Source organism: Pan troglodytes, chromosome 3, assembly GCF_028858775.2.
Source record: "Pan troglodytes isolate AG18354 chromosome 3, NHGRI_mPanTro3-v2.0_pri, whole genome shotgun sequence".
NCBI lineage: Eukaryota > Metazoa > Chordata > Mammalia > Primates > Hominidae > Pan > Pan troglodytes.
Window position 1 is genome coordinate 28,813,504 of NC_072401.2, and position 26,898 is coordinate 28,840,401.

Here is a 26,898-nt window from a genome sequence, read left to right on the forward strand (position 1 = left end):
GGTCAGGAATATCAAATACAAACTCAATAATGCCAGTCAATACTACCATTCTTCCCTATACATAAACCAATTCCTCCCTGTATTAGTCAGGGTTCTCTGGAGGGATAGAATTAATGGAATAGATGCATATATAAAGGGGAGTTTATTAAATAGTATTAACTCACATGATCACAAGGTCCCTCAATAGTCCATCTGCAAGCTGAGGAACAAGGAAGCCAGTCTGAGTCCCAAAGCCTAAGAACCTGGAGTTCGATGTTCGAGGTCAGGAAACATCAAGCAAGGGAGTAAGATGTCGGCTGGGAGGCTAAGCCAGTCTAATCTCTCCACCTCTTCTGCCTGCTTTATTCTAGCCATGCTGGTAGCTGATTGGATGGTGCCCACTCATATTGAGGGTTGATCTGCCTTTCCCAGTCCACTGACTCAAATGTTAATCTCCTTTGGCAATACCCTTACAGACACATCCAGAAACAATACTTTGCATCCTTCAATCCAATCAAGATGACATTCAATATTAACCATCATACTCTGTGTCAGGTAGCATACTCATAATTTCCTGAGTCAAATCCTTACTTACTTCCACTCCCTCTCATATGGTGACTCCAACATAAAAGTCATAAGAATATTGATGCCATATTGAGAGAAGTATCTCATTAACCCACCATCAGTTTTATCAACCTAGCTAAATTTGTGACCATATATTTTCTTCATGTTAAAGTGGAGGATACTTCCCTGTGTCCTTTAAGAGCTAAGCCCTCCCTCACTACCAATACCCCTTTTTCCTTTTACTCTTGCCTTTCGAATTAAGTTCTGGCAATATAACTCTTTTTCTCTATATTACTATCTGTATCCTTAAGGAATGAATTCAAGTGCAGTTATTCTATCCACTCGGGGATAAAAAATAAAAATGATGTAAAAAAAATCAAGAAGAAACTTCTTTCATTTCCATATCTGATCCAAATGCTGCCCGATCCAAAAGTTTCTTGTCTGCTTTACAGAGTAACTTCTCAAAATGCAGGGTATCTGAAAGTAGATATGCTACAGAAAGCCCCCAAAATCTCTAAAGAGTAGACATATAGTATATTACATTCTTTTTGAATAAACAACTGAAATGTTGGTTTTAAGTTTAGAGGTGCCACAATTTAAAAGGTGTCTGGAAGCTAAAAACAATATTGTAAGAAATAAAGTTATTAACAAGTTAAAATATTGGAAATTATTGGAAAATGTAACTAACATTTAAAGATAAGTTTATTCCATGCTTTCCACCTTTTTCGGACATACTAGTCTAAACTCATTCTTTTGTATTTTCTGCTTGTTCATGGCTATGCTTTTCTCATTTTATTCTGGTTGTATGTTTGTCTCTACAACCCCACTGTATTGCTATTAATTAAGGTGATCAAAGAGTGTTGATTAATTTCTCTTTTTCTTTTACTCTACCATTCAGTAGCTTTAGTTGTGATAGACTTGATCCTCTTTCTTATTAGTATTTACTATGTATTTTTTGTTTTGGGGAAATACCGTTTTCTAAAATTCCCCTTGATCTCACTGTCTATCTTTCTCAGCCTTATTTGCAGACTTCCTTTAAAAATATTAGAGTATTCCAGGGGTCTTACTTTGACAGTCTTCTGTTTTCACTTTCTATTCTCTTTCTATATGAACTCGCTCTTTTTTGTGTATCTAATCACCAACTACATACTGATATCTCCTAGATTGCTACTCCTAATTTAGACACCTTCTAATTGGTGATAAATCTTAGCTATCTGAAAGCCTTTCTCATCTTACTGTATGTCAACAAAATCTATTCTTTTGAATCAGACAAAAATCTAGGAATTATTTTAAATTCCTCCCTTTTCTTCATATACCATCAGTAAACATTTTGACTTTACTGCCAAAACATGTTCCGATGATTACTACTTTTCTTCAGCTTCTCTACAACCACCATCATAAGACCTCATCAGGACTACCTAAAACTCTAACTCATCTCACAGTCATTACTCTTGCGCTACTGCAATGCATCCACTATTGGACAGTCAGTGTGATTATTCTCAAGTACAGAGTAGATGATGTCAGTCTCCTTCAATAGTTGATCAAGACATTTGTAACAAAATTGAAAACTATAACCAAGCCTGAAAGTCCTGCAACATCTGTACCCTGCTTACTTGATCCATTTCTTACCAATCTTTTCTTTATTGCCTATGATACTTTCGAAATTTTTTAACCTCAGATATTCCAGATTTTTCTATGTTAGATTTTCACTCTTGTTCATCCATACACTTCAAATGTTCTTTCTTTGATCTTAAGAATCCTGCTTTCTTCACATTTAGATTTATGCCCAAGTATCGCTTCTTCAGGCCTTCTCTGAGCACTCAACAGCGTCCCCTGCAGTTCTCTAGAGTTTCTGTTCACTGCCCTGTTCTCTAGTACTCTGCTTCAAAAATACTGACTGGCTTACTCTCCCTAATCTCAGATATCTGTCTCCTTAATCCAGAGAGAACCCCAGGCTTGGTTTGAGTTTCCCCCACCGTACAGCATTCTGAAAACTGTTTATGAGTGATCCACAAGCAGAAGTAATTTTAGGACTTTGCTTAATTACCACTTCCCAACACTCAGAGAACACAGTCCTGCATTGCTTTTGCAATCTATCTGTAAATTTTTTGTGTAATAAATTTGTCTACTTTTTTTTAAAGCTTTAAGACAAGTCTGGTCTCTGTTGCTCTATCATGCTTAGAAACAGAAACTGAATGGTTTTAGACACACACTTCATTAAGGACATGTTGTTTCACTTGGTTTCCTACTTAAAAAAAAAAAGAAAACAAACAAATTCTAAGAAAAGAAATTTAGAAGAATTTGAATAGTTTGAGGTGTATTAGTTGTTTTATTCTATTGGTATAGTTTAATATTTTTGATATTGTTAGTATATTATGATATCAAACTGTCCTTTTCTTCCAGATTTGTGTAGGATGAAAATATAAACTGAGACTTTGTTTAACATCTAATTAATAAGGCATAAACACCACCTAATTATATGATTTATCAACTTTCCCCTCAGACAGGTAGAAATACTTGGCCTAAGAAGAAACTCTTTCATCTTTTTTTGCTTCTTATTTTCTTTGCAGTTTTACTGTTGACATAAAAAATTACCATGTGTTATGATCTTAAAAGCCTGTCAGGAGGCGAGAACAAAATTTCCATCGATTCTTAAATGTAGAAATCTACCTGTAAAAAAGACAGTTTTTTTTATAGTGGGAGAGATGTGATTTTCCCAAGTATGTGTGTATGTGTGCATATGTATGTGTGTGTGTGTGTGTGTGTGTGTGTTCATAATTTTCCACATAGTTAATTTGCATTTGTTTAAAAATTTTAGAAATAGTAATTTTTAAATCTAATCTGAGTTATATATCTTATATCATGAAATTCGATGAAAGCAGAACTTTAACATGATAATTTTAATGACTATTCTTAAAGACTTTATCTTCCAAATTTATTTATAATAAGGCTGCAAATGTGGCTTTATATATTTATTAAGATAAATGTACATACATAAAATACACATACATTCATAAAAAGTAAATTTCATGTGTGTGGACTGATTTATATACAGTGGCAAAGTTTGCAAACACAGTTTTTTTCATTTAAAATATTTAGATTTTGATAATAAAATGATTAACATGCCAGTTATAAAAATATGCTTTATCCTCTGATTTTCTTTTTGAATTTCATAAGAAAGTTATGATTATTTGAGATGGATTGATAATTTGTAATCAACTACAGATTAAATAATTTCTTATAATCTCTTATTCACCAATCCATAATAATCACAGTTATATATGTTGAAAATAAATTGGATTCTGGATGGTGATATTTTGTATAAAAATTGTCAACGTGCCAAGAATTGACTAAGACCAAAGCACACTAGAATATGGTGATTATGGGTTAAAGAAAGTGAACGACTTCCCAAAGCACAAAGGAATTTCAGTATAAGAAAGACCTCTATTGAAAGGAAACAAGGAACGGAAGTGTTCATGACAACAATGGAAGTTATCCATACATTATTTCCAGGGTTCAGAGAGGAAGAAAACCCTCAAAATAAGCATTTAAGTGCTCAGGAAATATGCTCAGATACTACTCTCCTAGGTTCCCTACTGCAGACAAGTAATGCAGAATAGGTGAGCAAGCACAGGATGTGTAGCCATTTACCTTTAGATGCCTTCATGATTCCACTGGTGGTATTAAGAGAGCATAAGATTTCTACAATTAAGGGAGAACTATGAATAACAAGGTAATCCAATGATTCTAAGATGAGAAGGAGCCTGTACATTTCAACAAATCAGGTTTCTTGATGATATATAAAGTTGTTTCCTAAGTCAAGTGGTGAAAAAAGTTGACTTGCCATAACTATCAATGCCATCCTCTTTAAAGACCCTAATGAGGCTGGGTGTGGTGGCTCATGCCTGTAATCCCAGCATTTTGGGCAGATCATCTGAGGTCAGGAGTTCAAGACCAGCCTGGCCAACATGATGAAACCCTGTCTCTACTAAAAATACAAAAATGAGCTGGGTGTGGTGGCAGGCGCCTGTATTCCCAGCTACTCGGGAGGCTGAGGCATGAGGATTGCTTGAACCCAGGAGGCAGAGGTTGCAGTGAGCTGAGATCGCACCACTGCATTCCAGCCTGGGTGACAGAGCGAAACTCTGTCCCAAAAATAAAAATAAAAATAAAATAAAAAATAAAGACTCTAAGGGATGTTTGGGGATAATAACTATTGTGAGGAGATCCCTTTTAGTAAAAGAAAAAAGGTAATACATTCTCATTTCAAGGCTATAGCTACATTGAACAATTGATTCAACTTTCTTCTTTAAAAAACATGATCAAACATTCATCTATTTGACAGCCATAGAATTTTTCAAAACTATTATACAGTACTTTTATTAAGAGGCACTTATAGCTTATTGACTGTTTAAAGTTACATTTAATTTTTATTAGCAATTTACCAATGCAGTTATTGAAAATTTTTACTTAATCAGATATGAAACAGTTTTTAAAACCTTAAGAGGTGGTATTGAGAAAAAAAAAGACTTAAAAAAAAAAACTCAATGTAATTACCAAAAGGAGAATTATACAGGTAACAATCAATCAATCACACAATCCACCCTATACCACATACACAATACCAATAATTCAGATTATCTGATCTACCTGCCAGAAGTTAGCACTTGAGCCTGATTTTACTCTGCTGTCCTGCTTAGCTGAGTCCTAGCTGGTCGATTACTGCTTTTCTCCCTTTGTATCCTGTGATTTTGAGGTTCCTGGGTGTCTGTATCAGTATGTACAGCTTTCTAATGATCTTGGATTTCATCTCTTTAATTTTCCTTATCTTTTTCATTGCCATTTTCTAGGTTGTGTCTGGGGAAAAGGACCTCTGCAGAATTGTATTTTATAACCCCAATGCGTATTTTCCATCTGTCCAGTCCCCTTTGTTCCCTGCACCCTGGGCACCACCATCGTCTATCACTTTCCCCGAAAACAGGCTTGGAATAATGGGTATCCCCATGCAGAAGATGGGGCACCATTTGCTGAGGCTGGAAGCATTTGTTACTTCTGTGTCTTGACCTTGCTGCAAATCTTTGTGATCATAGGACCAGGGACACTTTTCACATCCAATTCCCCTAGAAGTTTTTTCCTACAATACAAAGTTAAAAAGTTCTATTGAATTCTATTTAATAATTCTGTATTTAAATTTTTTATTTCTATTCATAAGTGAAATTGGCCTGTAATTGTAATATACTGTATCATCTTTTTCAGGTCTTGAAGTCATTTTCTCACCTTCTTTTTAAAAATTACTTCAGAAGTTTCCTTAAAGTTTTTCTTTTTGAAAACAGAATAGAGAATTTTTTTTTCTATTCTTGGGTATTGTTTAAAATAAATTTAGGACTCTCTGTTTCTAAAAGCCCCCTGTGAATTCATATAGATCTGGGAAATTTTTGTAACGGGCCTTTTTTTTTTTCCCCTTGAGTAATCTCTCTATTTTCTAAGGAAGGTAGTAATTTAAATTTTCTTAACTCAACTAAGGTCAATTTCTTCTTTGTCACTGTGCTAAAAACTGTCTCTTCATTTACTTTTGATATGCTACTTATACACAGTTTATTTTTTTGTAAAATTACCAATGTGATTCAGGTTTCAAAATACATTTGCAAAAATGATTTCTAATAAATTGTCTTCATTTATTGTTTTGGTATTTGTGTTTTCTCTTTTTTAAAAAATCAGGTTATTTAATCCTGTATTTTTGCTGTTTTTCAAGGCATACTTTATTTATTTTATTACTTTTTTTCTAACACACTAAGTTTGGCTTATATATTGATTTTTTTGATGTTCTTTATTTTAGGTTGTTTCATTGTTTTAGTTTTATCTTTTTGGAAGCAGGTGTCAATTTCATTTATGATTTATTGATAGCTGTGTTAAGGCTATGAACTTTTCTCTGAACATAGCTTTGGTTATGTTGTATAGAGTTTGATACATCAAGATATCATTGTGAATTTATAACAATTCTTCAATTTCTGTGTATATTTCACCTTTGACCCCATATATTTTTAAATCATATTTTGTAGTGGTGGTTGTTTGTTTTATGTTTCCTGGTAGAAGAGGCAATTGGTTTTTTGACATTACTATTAATTTTTGACTTAATTTCATTGTGGCCAAATTAACATGTGTGTATAATTAGTGGTATATATTCTGAGTTAAGATTGTCCTTGTTTTAATGTGTGGTTAGCTTTTATAAATGTTGTATGAGTTTTTGAAAATAAACTATATTCCTTAGTATTGGAACTCAGAGTTAAAAGTACCATATTGCATGTACTTTTCGGTTCCTCTATAGCCTTACTGATTTATTGCCTTCTTCATCTACCTGAGCAAGACAGACACATTAAAGTCTCATGCTTGTTATGCGCTTCCTTCTGTTTCCCCTTTGGTGTCCTATAGATTCTTAGTTTGACAAGAGGCTGGTGAGTTGAAGGGATTTAAAGAAGAAAGGTAAATAATGCCTTCCAAATGAGAGTCACATCGGAGTCATAGTCAAGGACCAGGTCATGTGAGGCTTTGTGAAACATGATTAAGGGTTTTGGATTTTGTTTTAAGGCAAATGAAGTCTTTGAGGCATGTTTAATGGGCAGTGACAGGATCTCTTGACTTGTGTGATTTTGCTGTTGTGTGGATAATGCAATGGGAAGAAGGGGGAAAGAAGCAGGAACAGTTAGGGGCTGTGGCAGTGATCACCCATATTAATGTGGTGGCATTAAAACTGGAGAGAAAGGCAAGGATTCAAAGTGGGGTCAAGCTCTAGTTTCTCAGAGCATAGTGTTTACAAGAAAGTGATGCTAACTAATGTAGATTTAGGGTCATTCTCAGGAAAGAATGTGTACTCTATGCCTATATTTGTGACTGTAGGACCTATTCTAACTGGAATAGTCATGGACTATGTCTTTTTCAAGGTATATTTATGGATTCTCAAAAGTGCTCTAATGTGAATGACAAATTATACGGCAAAATCTTCTCATATGGATGGAGACCCTTTGGGGTTTATATGGCCAAATCTTTTCATATGGATGGAAACCCTTTAGGGTGGGAGCCAAGGAGTTGAAGGTTATTGTAAATTGGGGTATGGATGACATGCCCGATTTTGAAAGATAATCACTCTTGGTTTAATGCTGATGATTTAGCATACATATTAAAAATACTTAGTAGAAAGGTACTACATATCCAATCTAAGCAATATCTATCACAAAGCAGGAAAGCTATTTTCATAACAAAAATATACACTACTAAAAACTATGTATGCTTTTCTAAGCTAAAAACATGAATAAATATATTTTTGCAATAAAATACATGTCATTTGTTTTCTTTAGATGTCCACTTTATATTTGTTTTATAATTTACTGTGCTTTAGTGCACTAATAGTGATAACTAACACTTCTATATGGTTTTCATAGCTTATCCTTTTCTAAATACTTTACATAATAATTCATTTAATCTTTACAAACCTTTGAGGAAATACCACTTTAAATGAATAATTATCCTTTTAATAAGTGAGATTTCAAAATTAATGAACAGATATGGTTATGATATTTAATGTGACCTCATGAAATAAATTAATAAACCTAGAGCTATAAAAATTAGGCTTTGTGATTTTAAAAAAATCATTTTCCCTTCCCTTCCTTCTTTCCTTCCTTCCCTCCTTCCTTCTTTCCTTCTTTCCTTCCTTCCTTCCTTCCTTCTGAGACAGCACCTCTCTCTCAGCCAAGATGGAGTGAGTGGCGTCATCACAGCTCACTGCAGCCCTAACATACAAGGCTCAATGAATCCTTCCAGGAATATAGGCATGCACCATGAGGCCTGGCTAATATTTTTTTGTATTTTTTGCAGAGACGGTGTTTTGTAGAGACTTCATTATTTTTTTTTTGTAGAGACTTTATTTTGTTTAACTATTCTTTTACTCAGAAGTATATTTTTAAGATAGCTCCTGTTGCCCAGAAGCTCAAGCCAGCCTAGGCAACATGGCAACAACCCATCTCTACAAAAAATAGGCTCCCCTCTGCACCTGTCTCCACCTCTCAAAATGCTGGGATTACAGACATGAGCCACAGCACCTGGCTACATTTCCTAGTTCTTTATGTCTTAAATCATTAATGTATTTGCCTTTTTATTCTGTAATTTAACCCAACAAGAAATATATACATAAAAGATCAAATATTAATTTTAAATTTTAGTTAGACATACCATTTTTAAACACTAATTTGAACCATATATGCAAAGGGTTGAGTTAATCACCCTCCACTCTTCATGCCACACTATCATTGATACTTGATCAACTTTTTTTAATGTATCTTTTCTCCATGTTTTGTTTCCCACTCTCTTACCCTTATGAGAAAACATGGATTTATTTTTATTTGTACATTACCATAAAACTTGTATTATTATTTTCTCTAAGTAAATTGAATTTATCTTTATAGAGATGTATTCCAGACTTCATTTTGTTTAACTATTCTTTTTCAGGATTACATTTTTAAGATAATATCATATTATAGCTGAAGTATGTGTGTAACAGCTAGTGCTTCTAGATGGGATATAATCAACTTGCAACCAAGTGGCCAGCTGGTCTCCTTAAACAATGATGTTCTGTTATGCACTCACTTTGTCATCTGTGGCTGGCAGGTTGGACATTTCAATGTGACAGTAGCTAGATTAGGCTTGGTAAGTAGGAGTCTATTATGCTGTGCCAATGAGCAGCCTCTGTCTCTGCCACTGCAGCCACTATGTTTATGCACTCGTGTGGCAATTTTGCCATGGCTGGTGTAAAAAACTGGCTAAAGATAACAGGCCAGACCTTTTTAGCTACTTTGTTGTTTAGGGCCTCTTCCTAAACATGGAAGATGTCCCATGGGGAGTACTAATATCCGATAAAAATCACCACACTTTGTGTCTACTGCCATGTGTCCATTTACATGCCTCTGTCACTAGAACTCATTATTTCTGATCTTACAACCTTTATCTTTCACATTTGACCAGCTGGTCAGGAAATTAACCATGGTGCATAAGCTATATATAATAACATCAAATAACTCATCTTCTCACCCATAGTGACAGATCAGGTGCACTGCCTGAAGCTCTAGGCATTGAGAGCATTTTCTCTTATGGTTGTGCTTAAAGGCAACCTCTGTAGTGCTTGCATAGTACAGACGCATTTCACTTTTTATCTTACACCACCTACAAAGCTAACCCACATGTGAACCAAAGCTCCTCCTTCAGCTAGCTGTACAGATTTTCTATACAGTTACGGTTGCAAGCTGAGAGGAATAGTGGTGGGTGACAGAGCAGTGAGGGATATCTATTCATGCAGCTTTCTTGTGCACTCTGATCCTGCTTGTGCTTAATCCCAGTGGGTGTACTTCTTCCATAAGAAGGAAACTATATGAGCCTTGATGAGTTGGGTTATTGTCGGTCACATCCAACCTTATGACTCGGTGAGCATAGTAGCTTTCTATTGTTGTCATAAGAAATCCCCAGAATCTAAGTGGCCTAAATAACACATTTTTTTGTTGTTTGTTCATTGATGCATAACATTTGTACATATTTAAGGGGTATTTGTGATAGTATGATACATGCATACAATGTGGTATAATTCCATATGCTTTATTGGCTCTTGCTGAAATGGCTGAAGGACAACACCCTTAAACTCCCTAGATGCTCTGTAATTTTATTGAGAGGATGGGATAATCACATTGTGGATCATATTAAAGAGCCTTTATGTGTCTGAATACTTTAAACTTTTAATCTTTCTGAGGTATTAGCAGAGGTTTTATAGGCACGTCCTTGGCTTTTTCTTCTAAAGCACATTTCATGATAGTGAAATGTAGCATATTTTGCAATATGGATAGACGGATAATTTCCCAAATCTTCCAGCCTTGGTTTCTTTTTTTCTTTTCTTTTCTTTTTTTTTTTTTTTTCTTGAGACAGAGTCTCGCTCTGCCACCCAGGCTGGAGTGCAGTGTTTCTTTTAATTAAACAGTTCATCCCTTAATTTATCTCTTTCCTTTTGCATTTTACTATAAGTGGCATAAAGAAACCAGGCTGTACCTTCAACACTTTCCTCAAAAATTTTCTCAGCTTACTGTTCATTGTTGCCATTTACAAGTTTTGGTTTTCAAATGACTGCAGGAAACAATTACACTAAGCTTTCTGCCATTATGAAACAACAATCCTTTTTGTTCCAATTTCTAGTTGCATGTTCCTCTTTTTCTTTCTCTAAGCCCTCACCAACAGTGACTTTAATGTTTGTACTTTTACTCATATTTTGTTCACAAAAATTTAGGTAGTGTTGTTCCTCAGTCATAGCAGGGGATTGGTTCCAGGACCCCACACAGATACTTAAATCTGTTAATGCTCAAGTACTCTACATAAAATGGTGTAGTATTTGCATATAACCTATGCATATCTTCCTGTATACAGTAATAATCTCTAGACTACTTATAATACTTGATACAATGTAAATGCTATGTAAATAGTTGTTATACTGTATTATTCTATTTGTTTCATTTTTATTGTCATATTGTTATTTTTAACTTTTTAAAAATATTTTAAATCTGGTGTTGGTTGAATTATGGATGTGGGTCCCTTGGATATGCAGGGCTGACTGTATTCTCTAAGAAGATTTATGTTGCCCTTACCATGTTCCTCACTTCTGCCTGAGTACTCACTGGTAGAATTGTTAACATCCCTGTTTCTACTAACAGGATATTTAAGGTAATCTGTGCTTTCTCTGTCCTTCTTCTCAAAATTCACCCAGCCTCTACTTACTGCCAATTTCAGAATTACTTCTACAATTTTAGGTATTTGGTACAGCAGCACTCCATCCCCACATGAAAATCTTTCTTTAATTTTCACTGTTGCCATAACAAAGTACTACAAACTCAGTAGCATAAAACAAAACAAATGTGATATCTTACATTTTAGCAGGTCAGAATTCTGACAAGAGCTAAAATCAAGCTGCCATCAGGGCTGCATTCTATCTGAAGGCTGTAAAGGATTATTTGTACTCTTGCCTTTTCTGGCTTTTAGAGGCCTCCCATGCTTTTTTGCTCCTGACCATCTTCTCTATCCTCAGTGCACTGAGGTCACAACTCACTGAGCATTGTTCCAACATAATATGTCATTCTGGCCACAGCCTGGAAAGGTCCTGCACTTTTGGGAACTCATGATTAGATTGGGCCCACTACGATATTTTAGGATAGTGTCCCCATCTCAAGTTCTGTAATTGAAACCATATATGTGAAATCCCTTTATCTACATAAGGAAAAACATTCACAGGTACCAAAGTTACGGCATGAACATCTTTGGGTGGGTGGGTGGGGCACTATTCTGCATACCACCATGGGTCAATCAAGACCAGATTTTAATGATCAAATCTAGCTCCATGGTCGTTTGGTGTCCTGTGTGTTTTGTATTTACGAGGACCTAGTAATATATCAAAAAACCCATTTGCCTTCTGCCATGATTGTGTGTTTCCTGAGGCCTCTCCAGCCATACTGAACTCTGAGTCAGTTAAACTTCTTTCCTTCTTAAATTACACAGTCTTGGGCAGTTCTTTATAGCAGTATGAAAACAGGCTAATACAAGTCCCAACCCTCAGTACCCCAGATATGACTGTATTTAGAGATAGGGTCTATAAAGAGATAATTAAGTTAAAATGAGGTCCTTAGGGTTAAGTCCTAATCCTACATGACTGATGTCCTTATAATGAGAGAATATTTCGATATAGACAGATAACAGATACAGAAGGAAGGTCCTCTGAAGGCCCAGAGAGAAGATTGCCATCTACAAACCACAAAGAAAGGCTTCAGAAGAAACCAACCCTACCAACATTGTCATCTCTGTCTTCTAGCCTAAGGAAATGTGAGGAAATAAATTTCTGTTGTTTAAACCACCCAGTTGGTGAGGTTTTGTTTCATCACCCCTAGTAAACTAATACACCAGGAATGAAATGCTTGAATTTCATCAGAATCTCCTTCAATTCATACAACATATATTTTTTCTTTTATTTTTGACCTCGAAGATATATTTGCTTCTTATTTGACTTAAGTAGCACTTTGAAGAAGTGGATCTAAACATTGATTCTTACATCTGGAATCTAAACTGACCTTTTTTTTCTCCCCTCTTATCATTGGATTACTCCATTTAAAACATAGCCTGTTGAGGCCGGGTGCAGTGGCTCACGCCTGTAATCCCAGCACTTTGGGGAGCCGAGGTGGGTGGATCACAAGGTCAGGAGTTCCAGACAAGTCTGGTCAACACAGCGAAACCCCATCTCTACTAAAACTACAAAATATTAGCCGGGTGTGGTGGTGCACGCCTATAATCCCAGCTACTTGGGAGGCTGAGGCAGGAGAATCGCTTGAACCCGGGAGGTGGAGGTTGCAGTTAACCGAGATTATGCCATTGCACTCCAGCCCAGGTGACAGTGTGAGACTCTGTCTCAAAAAAAAAAAAAAAAAAAAAAAAAAAAAAAAAATATATATATATATATATATATATATATATATATATATATATATATCCTGTTGAAATGTTGAGGGAAGAAAGGACAAACAGAGACATTTCATGTAAACAGTATAAAGATATGATATTTGTATTGCCGTGAATTACTTGTTAGTCAGCAAGTAATTTATCAGCACCATACAACTTAGAGAAAGAGTACATGCCACGATGGAATTACACCTTAATTAACCAGATGATGTAAAGAAATTACATGTTAACATAGCCTTTTTCAATGACTATTTAAAATGGATACATAATGTGTGTGTGTATCTCAAAACACTATAGTCCTATAGAGATAAATGTATTAATATAGGTAAAATTAGAACTCACCTAAAATATTGGGCCCTGAAAATATACTGGGACAATAGGATCTTTAGGGATTATCTATTTTCTAGAAGTTAAAAAAATTGTTTTACATTTAAATCATGCACACAAACTAAACTTTCATCTTTTTAAAACCTCATTTTAGATAGACTCTATTTTTCTTGTGAATCATGAAGCATAATTATCTAACTCCCTGAATCTAGTACAGGAGGGCTTGCTATACAGACTCGCCCATGTGAGAAGTAGCTCAATCATAAAACAGCACTTGTTTTTTAGAACAGGCACTTTTATAACTCTTAAATTATAAAGTGTTATTTCCCCTCTCCATGGTACGTATAACAAATGGTTCATCTCTCCTGATTTGCATTCACAGAGGTTTCTTAATGGTAAGAGGTTTCTGTTTTTCTTGGTGGGAGGTGTTACCCTTTGAGTATGTACCCAAAGAATTTTGTTTGCACTACAAAAACTACATATCCAAAATATATCTTCCCAATTTGATGAAAATATGTTCAACTTTATTTAAAGTATGCCTGTAACAAATAAAAGGGCCTAATTTTATTTGTATATATTTCCACTTTCAACATTTATAAAATTTTATTCTGAGAGATGATCACAGTCAACATTTGAAGAACTGGCTCATGGTTATTGGTAGTACATTCTGCTTTGTGTTATCTGTGTGCAATGATGTGGAAAACAGATATGAAATTGCCAACAGGATTTATTATATTGACTATCCACCCATAATCAAGACTTAAAATCAAAGCACACTGAGTCAAGGGGTATGCATTTTACCTTTAATATCTCTAAGAAATAGAGACAATTAACTCCCCCACTTTTTTTTAACCAGTACATTTTTTTTTTACAATAAACCATGAAGGATATATAAAATCATCCTGTGTGTTGAAATGGATACTCAACGTATCTTGTTCTTGATGGCAATTTAAAAAAATAAATATCTATGTGGGTAGGTAAGTGAATGCATTTGTAAATAATAAAATTATTTAAATAAACTGCAATCAGAATTGGTGTTGCTGTTTAATTTTATATATGTCTTTAAGTTTCACAGGATAATTGAGATTCATTTATCTCTAACAAATGGTGTGATACAATGTCACCATTAGAATTGGGCAAAATAGATAAATAGGTTTGTTTATTTTAAAGTTCAAGTAAAATGACTTCTAGATCTTGTCTTCTAAGATTAAGATCTTACTGTCCACAAGATGGAAAAATGATAGATAACAGTAGCACTGATTCTCATAATTTTTAATAGTTTCTTTCACGGAATACCCTTTAACAAGAGAAATACAATAATAATTACAGTTACTCATGAAGGATTTTAGAAATGGTAAAAGGGCCAGCTTGAAAGCTCCTGTTTTTCATCTCCACAGAGAAACTGTACTCTTTCATTTCTGTTGTACTAGAGTATAAGAAATCAATGACAGGTACATCTCTCTTTGGAATAACTTTTATAACCTTCTCTCAAAAAAATGTCTCTATTTTCTGCATGCTACCCACAGTTCACTGACTTTGAACTAGTCATGTCCAAACCCCGGCCCAAATAGGTTGTTTCCACTCTCTTTGGTGGAAGAATCCCCTGAGATTTCTTTGCTGAGGTATTTTCAGTTGCTGTTCTCATAATAAAGGTGACTTTTTAGAGGCCAGCCATGTTACTCATCAAATGAAGTTCAGTGCTTACTTATTTTCTTTGTTAACCTTTTGAAGGTCATATTGGTTTACTAGTGTATATTAAAAAAAAAAAGTTGCCTACAAATTGATTCTTCTATCCATGTATTTTATTACTTTAGGATTCTTACATAATTATATTTTTTAGTCTTTTGTTATTTCTGCAAATGAGGGAATTTCCCCTTTAGGGAATAGCAGTGCTTTCAGTCATGACTCTAACTAGAAACAAAATAGATTCTATTACTGTATTATTTAGCTGATTTAAATAGTTGACACTAAAATACTTAAAATCTGAAGACGATGCTGATTTCTTGCTGCTGTCAAAGCTTGCAGGGGTCCAGGCTATTTATTTATTTTTGTCTTTCATTAACTAGTTAATTCACAAAACCTTTATAAAGTCCCCATAGTGTATCAAGAACTATATAGTGTATTATAGTAGCTGTAAGAACTGAGAGACTCATGATCTCATAAACTCATTATCTATTAATAGGAAGATAAAGAGGGTAAACATTAAGTAAGTTCAGAAAATGGAATATTAGCAGAAGAGACAGGCCGGGGAAACTAAAATATGATCACTAGTCGGAGGAGGACATAAGGGAGTTTCCTTATTTTTTTCCTCTTAAGTTTAAGAAACCAGGATAGGAATTGAGACAATGACACTTGGGCACAGTGTTTCAAAAAGAGGGAACAGTAGTAATACCCTGAGACATGAACACACTGGCATATTTGAGTAACTGGAAGTAGTGTGTCGTGACAGTGTGGTGGATGAGCTCAGAGTTTTGACTGGAACTTGGATTGTGCAGAAAATATTAGGCCATTGAAAACCACTGGCTTTCCTCTGAATCAGATGAGGAGCCACTGGAGAGTATTTAGCAGAGCAGTGACTTGATCTCATTGACACGTTCAAAGAATCACTTTGGCTGCTGTGTTTCAGTGAGACTCTATGGAAGGCAATAATGACAGCAGGAGGCTGTCACTGTAACCTGGGTGAGAAAGGAGGCTATCACTCTTACCTGGGTGAGAGCTAATGGTGCCTTGGAGAATAGTGGGAGTGTGTGTGATAGTGGGAAATTTTCAGGTTCTATCTATATTTTGGAAAAAATTAAGTAATTAAAACCATTTTTGCTGATGTTTCAGACGTGGGATTCAAATAAAATATTTCAAGGATAAATCAAGTTTTTTTGATTGATTGTGTTTTTTTCCCTGGATGGGCTAGAATGATCAAGTACAATGATAAGGAAGACTGTGTGTGGGTGAAACAGGTTCTACTGGAATAATAAGCAGTTCTATTTTGAGCATTTCAACTTTGAGATGTTCCAAGTAAAGATATCAAGTATGCAGTTATATATAGTGTTATCAAGTTTAGTGGACAAATCTGAATCAGAGATATAAATTTACTTGTCATCAGTATGCAGATGGCAATTGAAATTGTGAAACCAGAAGAAATCACTGAAGAAGTGTAGATAAAAGCTTAAAAAATGATCCGTAAGATGCTCTAAAATTATGAAATTGGTGAAAATTGGATTTAATAAAACTGATAAAGTATTACTAGAGTCATACAAAAAAAATCAGCGAGTGTGATATACAGAAGGCAAGTGAAAGAAACATTTCTAAGATGAAGATGTTATTAGCCTTGGCTTGTGCTCTGAGGTGATGAAAATGGGACAGTATATATCAATGTTTTTTCTCCCAAGAATATAAAATCCTATCTATTATGAAAAAAACATGAACTAGATTCCAATACAGAGATACTCTACAAAATGTCTGACCAATACTCATTAAAACTGTCAAGATCGGCCTGGCACGGTGGCTCATGCCTATAATCCCAGCACTTTGGGAGGCCGAGGCAGGTGGATCACTTGAGGTCAGGAGTTCGAGACCAGTCTGGCCAACATGGTAAAACCCCGTCTCTACTAAAAATACAAAAATTACCTGGTGTTGTGGCGCATGCCTGTAGTCCCAGCTACTCCGGAGCCTGAGACAGGAGAATCGCTTGAGCCCAGGAGGCTGGAAGTTGCAGAGAGCTAAGATCATGCCACTGCACTCCAGCCTGAATGAAAGTAGTATTCTGAGTGAGATCCTGGAACAGAAAAGGGCACGAGGTAACAAGGAAATCTGAGTTAAGAATGGACTTTAGGGGGCCGGGCGCAGCGGCTCAAGCCTGTAATCCCAGTACTTTGGGAAGCTGAGGCGGGTGGATCACGAGGTCAGGAGATCGAGACGGTCCTGGCGAATACGGTGAAACCCCGTCTCTACTAAAAATACAAAAAAAAAATTAGCCGGGCGTGGTGGCAGACGTCTGTAGTCCCAGCTACTTGGGAGGCTGAGGCAGGAGAATGGCGTGAACTCAGGAGGCAGAGCTTGCAGTGAGCTGCACTCCAGCCTGGAGTGACAGAGCCAGACTCCGTCTCAAACAAACAAACAAACAAACAACATGTAAATATTGGTTCATTATTTGTACAAATGTACCACACTGATGTAATACATTAGTAATATGGGAAACTGGGGCATACTCTCCATACTATCTTCATAATTTTTTTTAAATCTAAAACTGTTCTAAAATACAAATTTTATTTAAAATGTTTATTAGAAGTATTATTAGGACCTTTCAAAATATTAAATAACTTTCTCCTAGTCCTGCTTTACTAAGATTTTTAAAATATGAATGTGTGATGAAAGCTATCATATATTTTCCACATATATTTATATAAACCACCTATTTTCCCATTTAATGTGACAAACCATAAGGAAAATTATATTTAAAGATTTCCCAAAGTTAAAATGTTTTAATTAGTTCTGATAGTATAGAACAAGCTGCAGTAAAAAGCAAAAACAAACACAAAAGCAAACTAACTCCCAATCTCAGTGACTTCAACATCAAAGGATCATACCTGTCTTGAACCACAGGTTGAACTTCAATAGGCAGTCTGATACAGGACACCCTCACACCAGGGACCCATCTGAAGGAACTTCTATCATCTAGATGTCCCTGGACACTGAAAAAAGAGAAATATGATCAAAGACACAGAAACACATTTTTGAAGGATACTTTTTGTTGGGTCTTTTATTCTGTTGTGTCTATAGTTTAGTCTCTGCAGTAAATTTTTAATCTCAGGTATTATATTGTTACACTTTGGAAATTTAATCTAGCTTTCTTATCATTAGGTTTATGTTTTTCCCTTGAGGTAGTTGCTGACTTTTAAAATGGTATCTCCTATAGTTTGGATCTGTGTCCCCACTCAAATCTTATGTTGAATTGTAATCCTCAATGTTGGAGGTGGGGTCTGGTGGGAGATATGTGGTTCATGGGTGACGATCCCTCATGGCTTGGTGCTGTCCTTGTGACAGTGAGTGAGTTTTCGCAAGATCTGGTTGTTTAAAAGAGTGTGGTACCCTCCCCCGAAACCTTCGGAAACTTTTGCTCAAGCTGTGCCATGTGAGACGCTTGCTCCTACTTCACATTCTGCCATGAGTAAAAGCTTCCTGAGGCCTCCCCAGAAGCCAAGCAGGTGACTGCACCATGCTTCCTGTACAGCCTGCAGAACCGTGAGCCAATTAAACCTCTTTTCTTCACGAACTACCTAGTCTCAGGTATTTCTTTATAGTAATGCAAGAACAGACCAATATGGTGTTTGATAGGCTGAGAAACTGCTAAGAGCTTTTGGTCGACTCATGAAGCCAAAGAGAAGAATGGTACAAACTGAAGTTCAATGCTTCAAGAAGGAAGAGTCTAGAAATATCCCAGTCATTCAGTCAGGATTCCTAAGAGATATATGCCAGGAGTACAGGGGAAGTGGAATTTGACTTGTCCTTAGAAGGACTGAAGTTCATCCTTGCATAATGTTATTTCCTGGTTAGATCAAAATTAAATGGAATTGCTCGTTTCCCTAGCCTATCAACCTATCAGAAGCTAAAAGAAATTATCTCTTGGGGAACATGGATTCATACAACCCTTAAATTATAGCTATATTTTTATTTGCAATGTATGCCATTTAAATCATAATAACCAAGTATATAACAAGACAAGCCTTAACAATTAATCAAGTGGCAAAAACAAAATAATAGATACAGGCTCGCAAGAAATCCAGATAATAGAGTTATAGACATAGACTTTAAACTGATTAATATGTCAAAGAATTGCAAAATATACTGAAGAAAACAAGAGTATGAACAAAAATGAAATGGAAATTTCAGAACCAAATTTTTGTTCTTTCTAGTCACAAATTTTTTCTTTAGCTATGTTTGATCTGCTGTTAATCAGATCCATTAAGTTTTATTTTTAATTATTTTATCTTTCAAAAATCATGACATAGATATGAAAAAATATCTGGCATAACATATGAAGAGGGAACAGTAGCATAAATATTCTGGAGGAGTCTAATGCAGAAGAGTGTAAACAATGTTAAGAGTCAAAGAAAGAAAAAGAATACATATCTTATGGTTTTATTTACATAAAGTGAAAAAACAATAAAACCGTATCTATAATGTCACATGTCTTGACATTTCTTAACTTCAGAAAGAAGAGAATGGTACTTAGAAAATGGGAAAAGGCATAGGACTTCTTGGGTGATGACACTGTTCTATATTCGGACCTTATCACTAGTTACACATGTGTGCTCATTTTGTAGTGTTTCTTCAGGCTAACCACTTACTTTTACACTTTTTTGTTTATTTTATACATCAAAAAAAGTTTTGCTATCAAATCAAGGCCTTTAACACATATTAAACTATTATTGATCCTCTCTCATTACCCCCAAAATTGAACATCTAACTACCTAATCAATGTTTACCAAGTTGGGTTTGGGAAATAAACGATTTGTCTATGATAATCTTTTAATTTCAAGTTTTCATATTGATAACAATCTTAACAATTAACTTAAAAAGAGTCTCCATGATCTAGATGGCTACTTATGATTGCTATTTGTTTTTTGTCCTTTTTGTGTGTCAGATCAGTTGAGCTGGAGAGAGAGTTGAGCTGTCAGATGTTGACGGTAGCCAATAAATTCAGCAAAATATATTGAAAGTAACAATCAAGCCTTTAATCACTTACTCTGATAGTACAAGCAAGAGAAGAAAACCTGTTCCATTTTCCCCTATGGAAAAATGGCAGGTAAGTTGGGAATGGATCAGTGCAGATATGGGTACTGCTTCACTGATAGGAAGCTCTGGACACAAGGTCCTAGCATTTTTATGGATCTTGGGATTGGTTTTATATGAACTGTTCTTTTTGTGTCCTATCTAAAAATGCTTTGTGTGCCCCAAGGCTGTGAAAGCAGTCATCTTTATCTTGATCCGTTATAATGTTTGCTTTTACATTTCAACCTATGATCTATTGCAAAGTACTGTTTTAATATGTCGTGGGATGGACCAAAATTGTTTTGTTCGTTTGTTTAATATGGTTATTCCAATAATCTTTTTCCCATTGTACTACACTGATAACTTTATTAAAAATAAATTTACCATGTACATACCAGTCTACTTTTGGATTCTATTCTGTTCCATTAATATGAGTTTTTAAAATCCTATGTAAAAATTAAATTATCTTGATTACTATAGTATCTATTAATGTCAGATGATATAATTTTTCCCAATTTGCTTTAGGGATTATAGTATATTGCTTATTTCTAATAAACTACTTAGATTTAGTACTGTACTACCTCACATAAAATGTAAATTATAAGAACAACAGAATATTAAACAATATCATTTCATTAACTTCTCCTAACCTTTGTGCCTTTCTTGTCACATATGTTATGACAAGAAAGTTTCTGGTTCTCTTCATTTCTTCATGTATACCTGAGTTTCTATCTGGTAACATTTCCCTTCAATGTGAAGAACATCCTTAATCATTTCTTACAGCTTTTTTCTGTTGGGAACTATTTCTTTAAACTTTGTCTGAAAATTCTGTATTTCAAATTTAGTCCTATTTATAAAGGATAATTTCTCTAGCTATAGGATTCCAGTTGACAACTTTTTAAAAACATATTAAACTTATTGTGTTTTATCATACCTTCATCTAATAAGGTTGCTGGAATTTTTGATATTGATATCTTGTTTTTGTTAGGTTTTCAGAAGTTTTACTATGATATGCATACGTGAAGTTTTTTTTTCTGTGTTTTTCGTTGTGTGTGTTTTTTTTTTTTTTTTTTTTTTTTTTTTTTGAGATAGGACCTCTTTCTGTTGCCCAGGCTAGAATGCAGTGATGCAATCACGGCTTATTATAGCCTTAACCTCCTGGGCTTAAGAAATTCTCCTCCATCACCCTTCCAAGTAACTAGGACTACAGATGTACACCACCACATCTGCCTTTTTTTTATTTTTTGTAGAAATGTGGTCATGTTATGTTGCCCAGGCTGATCTTGAATCCCTGGGTTGAAGCAATTCTCCCTCCTTGGCCTCCCAAAGTGCTGGGATTACAGGCATGAACCTCTGTGCCTGGTGTATTTGTTGTTTTGTTTTAACATAGTTACCTTCTTTGGGCTTGCTAAGCTTTTAAGATACACCATGAGTTCATCTTTTTCAGCAAATTTAGGAAGTTTGCAGACAAATATTTCTTCAAAATTTTCTATCTCCTCTTTCCTTTGTAAAATCCAATTGTATGTATGTCAGCTGACTTGATCCCTCAAGTATTTGAGTCTCTGCTCATTTTTTATTCTAGCTTTCCTTCTCTTTTGCTTCAGTTTCAACAATTTCCATTAACCTAAATTCAAGTTAATGGATATTTTTATTTTTCCTTTCAGTTGATCCTGTGAGTTTTTTCACTTCAGATACTTAATATTTTATTTTATGGGAATTCATTAGGACTCTTTTCTTACAGTTTACTTTTTCTGAGATCCCCCATTTTTTCTCTTTTTGACTACCTTTTCCTTCAAATGCTTGAATATATATATATCTTTTTCAAATATTTTATATGCACATTCCAACATCTGTATCACTTTAGGGTCTGTTTCTACTCTGTCTTTTATTCTTTTGGCTGAAGAATACATGCTTCTATTTCTCAAGTGTGAAAAATCTGTTTCTGGTTATCTCATGTCTAGTATTTATGATTGTTTGCTATATTGTAAGATGTTTGGATTGTGTTTCTTTCTTTGAAGTACTGTATTTTGTTCTGGCATACAGTTAAATGAATAATTAACCACCACGTGCCTTTATTTTAGGCTTTTTCTGCATGTATCTGTTTTAATTTTTTGCCTAGTTATAGTCTGTAACTCTTACTTTTGAAGGGTGACCTTTCTGGACTGTCAACTGTACCGTAGCAGGATTACTTGCTACTTAGGAAGCGTCTCCCCATTAGCTCAGCTATACTAAAATATTTCCCAGAATTGAGCAACCTCTGAAGTCTTCATTCATTCATTAGCCTCCCGGAAGCTGCGCCGGCCTTAAAGTCTCACCTTGAGCATGCATAGCCTTGTCCTCATCATCCTTAAAAACAGAGGATATAACATGCTGCCCTAAGGGTCTTCTCTGTACTTCTCTCCCTTTTCTATTATCCTGCCTCATAAACTTATCCCTACTCAGAAGATCTGAATTCTTATGTCTTCCTGTTTCATTCATTGACACTCAAGCTTTCTTCCTGGGTTCCTCATCTCTGTGCTGTGGTCTAAAAAAAAAATTCCCATGCAAGAAGCCAGGGTGAATGCAGAGCTCACTCGAAGTGTTTCTCTTCTTTCAAATAAAATAGTCTTACAATCTCTGCCGTCTACTGCTTGAAAACATTTACTTTATATACTGCGGGTATTTTACTACTTGTTTACAAAGGGTGCATAGGTCTCATATGGTAACTGTGCTATGGCTTTAGAAATGGAAATCCTAGATATATTTTATTTACATCTAGCTAAATAAAACAAGAACTACGTGGTTTGCTATATTTATCTCAAAGCAATGCTTTTGAAAATAAGTACATTCTACCTTGTCAATTTAAAAAGAGAATTTAGCTGCACTTGATTGAATATGCTAGACCTGGTATACAATGTTCCTATGGAGACACCAACATTTAATGTGCACCCCCAATTTTTAAGCTAATAAAACAATATGATGAAGATGATGATGATGATGATGATGATGATGATGAAAATCATCATTATCATCACAGGTAACATTGAATATTTTGTATGCTTTAAATTTTTTACTCAACACTCATGGAAACCTTGTGAAATTGTTAATATTTTATATAAAGGGACTTGGGCACAGAAAGATTAAGTCATTTGCTCAAAGCCACGCATAGAAGATGTGTTAGAACTGAGCAACTAATAGAAACAGCCCTGTTCACGCTCTTCCCCAGTGTTTTACCATCTCAAAAAACCAACTGTTTCTCTTGTGAGCTTCAAGAACATGCTTTTCTCCACTTCCTGCTATGCCACTTCGTTCCACTTCATTGCCTCATAAAATAAAATTAAACTGAAGAGTAGGAAAAGTGAAGAACACAATTTGAGGCAGTTATAGATAAGACAATTTCTAGGAGCAAAGATAATTTCCGAGAGAGAACATTTTATGACAAGAGTGATCAATCTGTGGCTCACGCCTGTAATCCCAGCACTTTGGGAGGCCAAGGCGGGCGGATCATGAGGTCAGAAGATCGAGACCATCCTGGCTAACATAGTGAAACCCCGTCTCTACTAAAAATACAAACAAAAATTAGCCGGGCGTGATGGTGGGCGCCCGTAGTCCCAGCTACTCGGGAGGCTGAGGAAGGAGAATTGCGTGAAGCCGGGAGGCAGAGCCTGCAGTGAGCCAAGATGGCGCCACTGCACTCCAGCCTGGGATACACAGCGAGACTCCGTCTCAAAAAAAAAAAAAAAAAAAAAAAAAAAAAAGAGTGATCAATCTAAGACCTATCTCTACTCCCACCCTAAACTCCACCTTAAGGAGCTATTATTTATTTAATAAATTTTAGAACATAGTTTACATGTCCTTTCTTCTAGAAAGACTTTGTTAAATAGTCACTACCATCTCCCCTCCAAATTGGATAAACGGCCCCTCTTCTGTGTATTGGAATCCTCATCACAGTACACGTGACACTGTACCATAAATGTCCCTTTACTCATCTACCTATCTCTAAACACAAAACATTTTCTTGAAAGCTGATCCTTGTGTTATTCACTCCTTTATTTCAAGTACAGGCACACAATGCCTACAAAATGCTCACAGTTATTTTGTAAAAATCTTTCATTTGCATACCTTGCACAATCAAGAAGTTTCAGACACAACCATACATGATATAGCCAAGATCTCCCTTTTCAAGAAAGTTGATTTCCACCCTTGTCTGCAGTTTGATAGTGAAGCCCTGGCTTGATTATGCTGTGATTATTTTTAGTCTTCTGGAACCATTTGCCAGTGCTTGCACTGTGGAGGATGAGCTTATATATTCCTTGAGGTAGTCATAGAAAGAGCAGCTTCTTCATGTTAACTGTAGCCGGAGCGTAGTAGTATTTATCAGAAGTAGAAGCTACTGAAATTTTTATATGGCCATTTATGGTCTCAACGAATTGTAGGAAATAAATGACAGCGGAGCTATTTTCCAGAACATATGAGTGTTAAATCTAAAAGAATTATTTAACAGCATGAAATTTTAAATAGGAGGCATTTAATTAACATGAAAATGTTTTTTTTAAGACACAGGCTTACAGTTAGAGTGTGAAAACAAGTGGCTAAAATGGTTCTAAAAGGTGGCATAACCTGAGTCCCACACTTGGCAACATATGAATGCTTTCAGAAAAATAGACCTCCAAAACATCTAATTAACTTCTGGCTAAAAATAATGAGTTTTTCCCATTTTATCTTTTCTTTTTCTTCTAGTGGGTCTCACTTAGTAAACTGTTTAGGTTGCCTCAAGATATAAAATCTGTCAAGAACATTATTGAGACATGGGGGATGGTTCGTAGAATCTTCTCCGTCAGAATAGATGACAACTAATTATAGTCCAGAAACTGGAAAACCCTGGGGAAGACGGAAAGTCTGAGTCTGCCCAGATAAGGTTGTTTGAGGCTATTTTTGATGGTTAGAGTATTTATGAGTTGTATTAATAATAAATGAACTAATGTTGTAGCACTAAAATATGAAAACATTCTTATTTGACCATTAGAAAGTTGCTTGCCTGGCAACAATAATAAAAAGAAAATAAACATTAAATAATAAATTACTTCTTTAAAAGAAAGTTTTTATGCAATTCTTTAATATTCATAACGTTGTAAACCAAGGTGTTTAAAGCTTTGTAGTGCTGCATTGTAAAAGAGAAGGAATATATTTTACTTAATTTAAGAAATGTTTTGTGATTTCTTTCTAAAATCACTGTGTATTCCTTAGTGCTAACATTGTTCTCTGTGTATCCTCTATTATTAAGCAATTAATGTTATTTATAATTAAATGACACTATTTAGTTGCCATTCTATCACACAATACTTAATAAACGAATAATGATCCTTGAGGTTTTATTATCCTTTCTGGCAAGGGAGAGAAAAAGGCTTCTCTTGGTCTCTCTCTGGCACTTGTATGAAGAGTTTTCTTCTAAGTCTGCAGACTCAGTGAGTACACTGGAGAAATACCAGCAGTGTATTTTGATTTAAAAGGCATTAGGTAAGCTCTCACAGTCTGAAGCCTAAGTCAGACACTGGTGCCACAATGCCTGAAACTTACCATGTATATCTGAGAATTTTTATTAATCAGTGTCCCTTTTCCTCAGCCTTTTACTGCAAAACAAAACGTGTACATAAGTGGGGAAGGCAGACAATGTTATTACTTTGGCTTTGATCGGTTCATTAGATCCTTTGTGACTAGAACCTGGAGTATGTGTGCAAGAGAGTAAAAAATGGTGCATGCAGAATAGTGATAATGTATTTTGTATTCTCATTTTCCAGCCCTATATATAAAACTGAAAGGATAAAGACACATTAGATAAGTAGGTAGGTAGACAGAATGAATATCACCCCACTTCATAAACCAATTTACCTAATGTGTATAATTCCAACAATGTTTACTACTGAAACGGGAAAGGTTCCCTTGTCTCCGTCAAAGGGTGTACGATGAGGGTGTGGCTCACTTCTTCAGTACCCTGCTGCTCAAACCTCTAGGGGAGCATACAGATGGGCAGGTCGTGGGGTGACTCCACAGCAGTGTCTAGGGGTGAATACCACAGCTGAAGCCTCAGTGGGCCTGTGTTACAGGGTGCTCTTTTAGGTTGCCGTGTATAGGCAGCTTGTATTAACCAACTCAATTAGCCCCCCCTTCCTTTTCACAAGGACAGAGGGATTTCTGTATCCCGAGGTTTCTTACCTTGGTGTACTGGATGAATCGGATCACATGTGGGCTTGGAGAATGAGTGCAAGGTTTTATTAAGTAGAAGTAGCTCTCAGAAGATTCCGGAGTCACAGGGGTGATGGTTTTCCCCTGGACTCTTCTCTGACCCCTCTGGCCAAACTCTTCTCTGATAATTCTGGCCAAACTCCGTGTCTTTCTGACGATCGATGGCCTGCGGTGCCTGCCGGTGTACTCCTCCCCTGGCGGAATCTCCACGACCAGCTGCTTTTGTCTTGTTCCGCTGATGTGTTCCTCATGACTTCCAGCCACTTCCGCATCTGCCCAATAGGGTCTCCGGTTTTTATAGGCCCAGGATGGGGGCGTGGCAGGCCAGAGTGGTCTCGGGGGAATGCAACATTTGGGCAGGAAATGCCTGACCTCAGGTAGGTCCATTTGGGTGGAGCCCCAGGCAAAGACCATGCCCTTCTCTACCTAGCGCTTCCCTCCCCTACTTCTGTATCATTTAAAGGGACCACGCTCTTCCCTTCCCAGCACTTCCGTATCACTATCACGACAGAA

At 35.8% G+C, this 26,898-nt stretch overlaps 1 long non-coding RNA gene across 7 annotated transcripts in view; it reads right to left on the reverse strand.

Annotated features, from left to right (window-relative positions):
* The window catches only part of LOC104006012 (uncharacterized), an 85,343-nt gene extending 58,688 nt beyond the window's left edge, over nucleotides 1-26,655 (reverse strand). For 2 of the 7 annotated variants that reach the window (XR_010156509.1, XR_010156511.1), the window contains exons 1-3: nucleotides 26,356-26,655; nucleotides 17,979-18,083; nucleotides 17,020-17,167 (exon numbers count right to left, since the gene is read on the reverse strand). This is a non-coding gene — a long non-coding RNA (uncharacterized LOC104006012). Of the gene's footprint in view, nucleotides 1-164; nucleotides 401-11,492; nucleotides 11,630-17,019; nucleotides 17,168-17,978; nucleotides 18,084-26,355 lie in introns of those variants that run through there. The other 5 variants (XR_010156514.1, XR_010156510.1, XR_010156512.1 and 2 more) reach the window with 4 other exon arrangements.
* Between the last annotated feature and the right edge of the window lie 243 nt (nucleotides 26,656-26,898).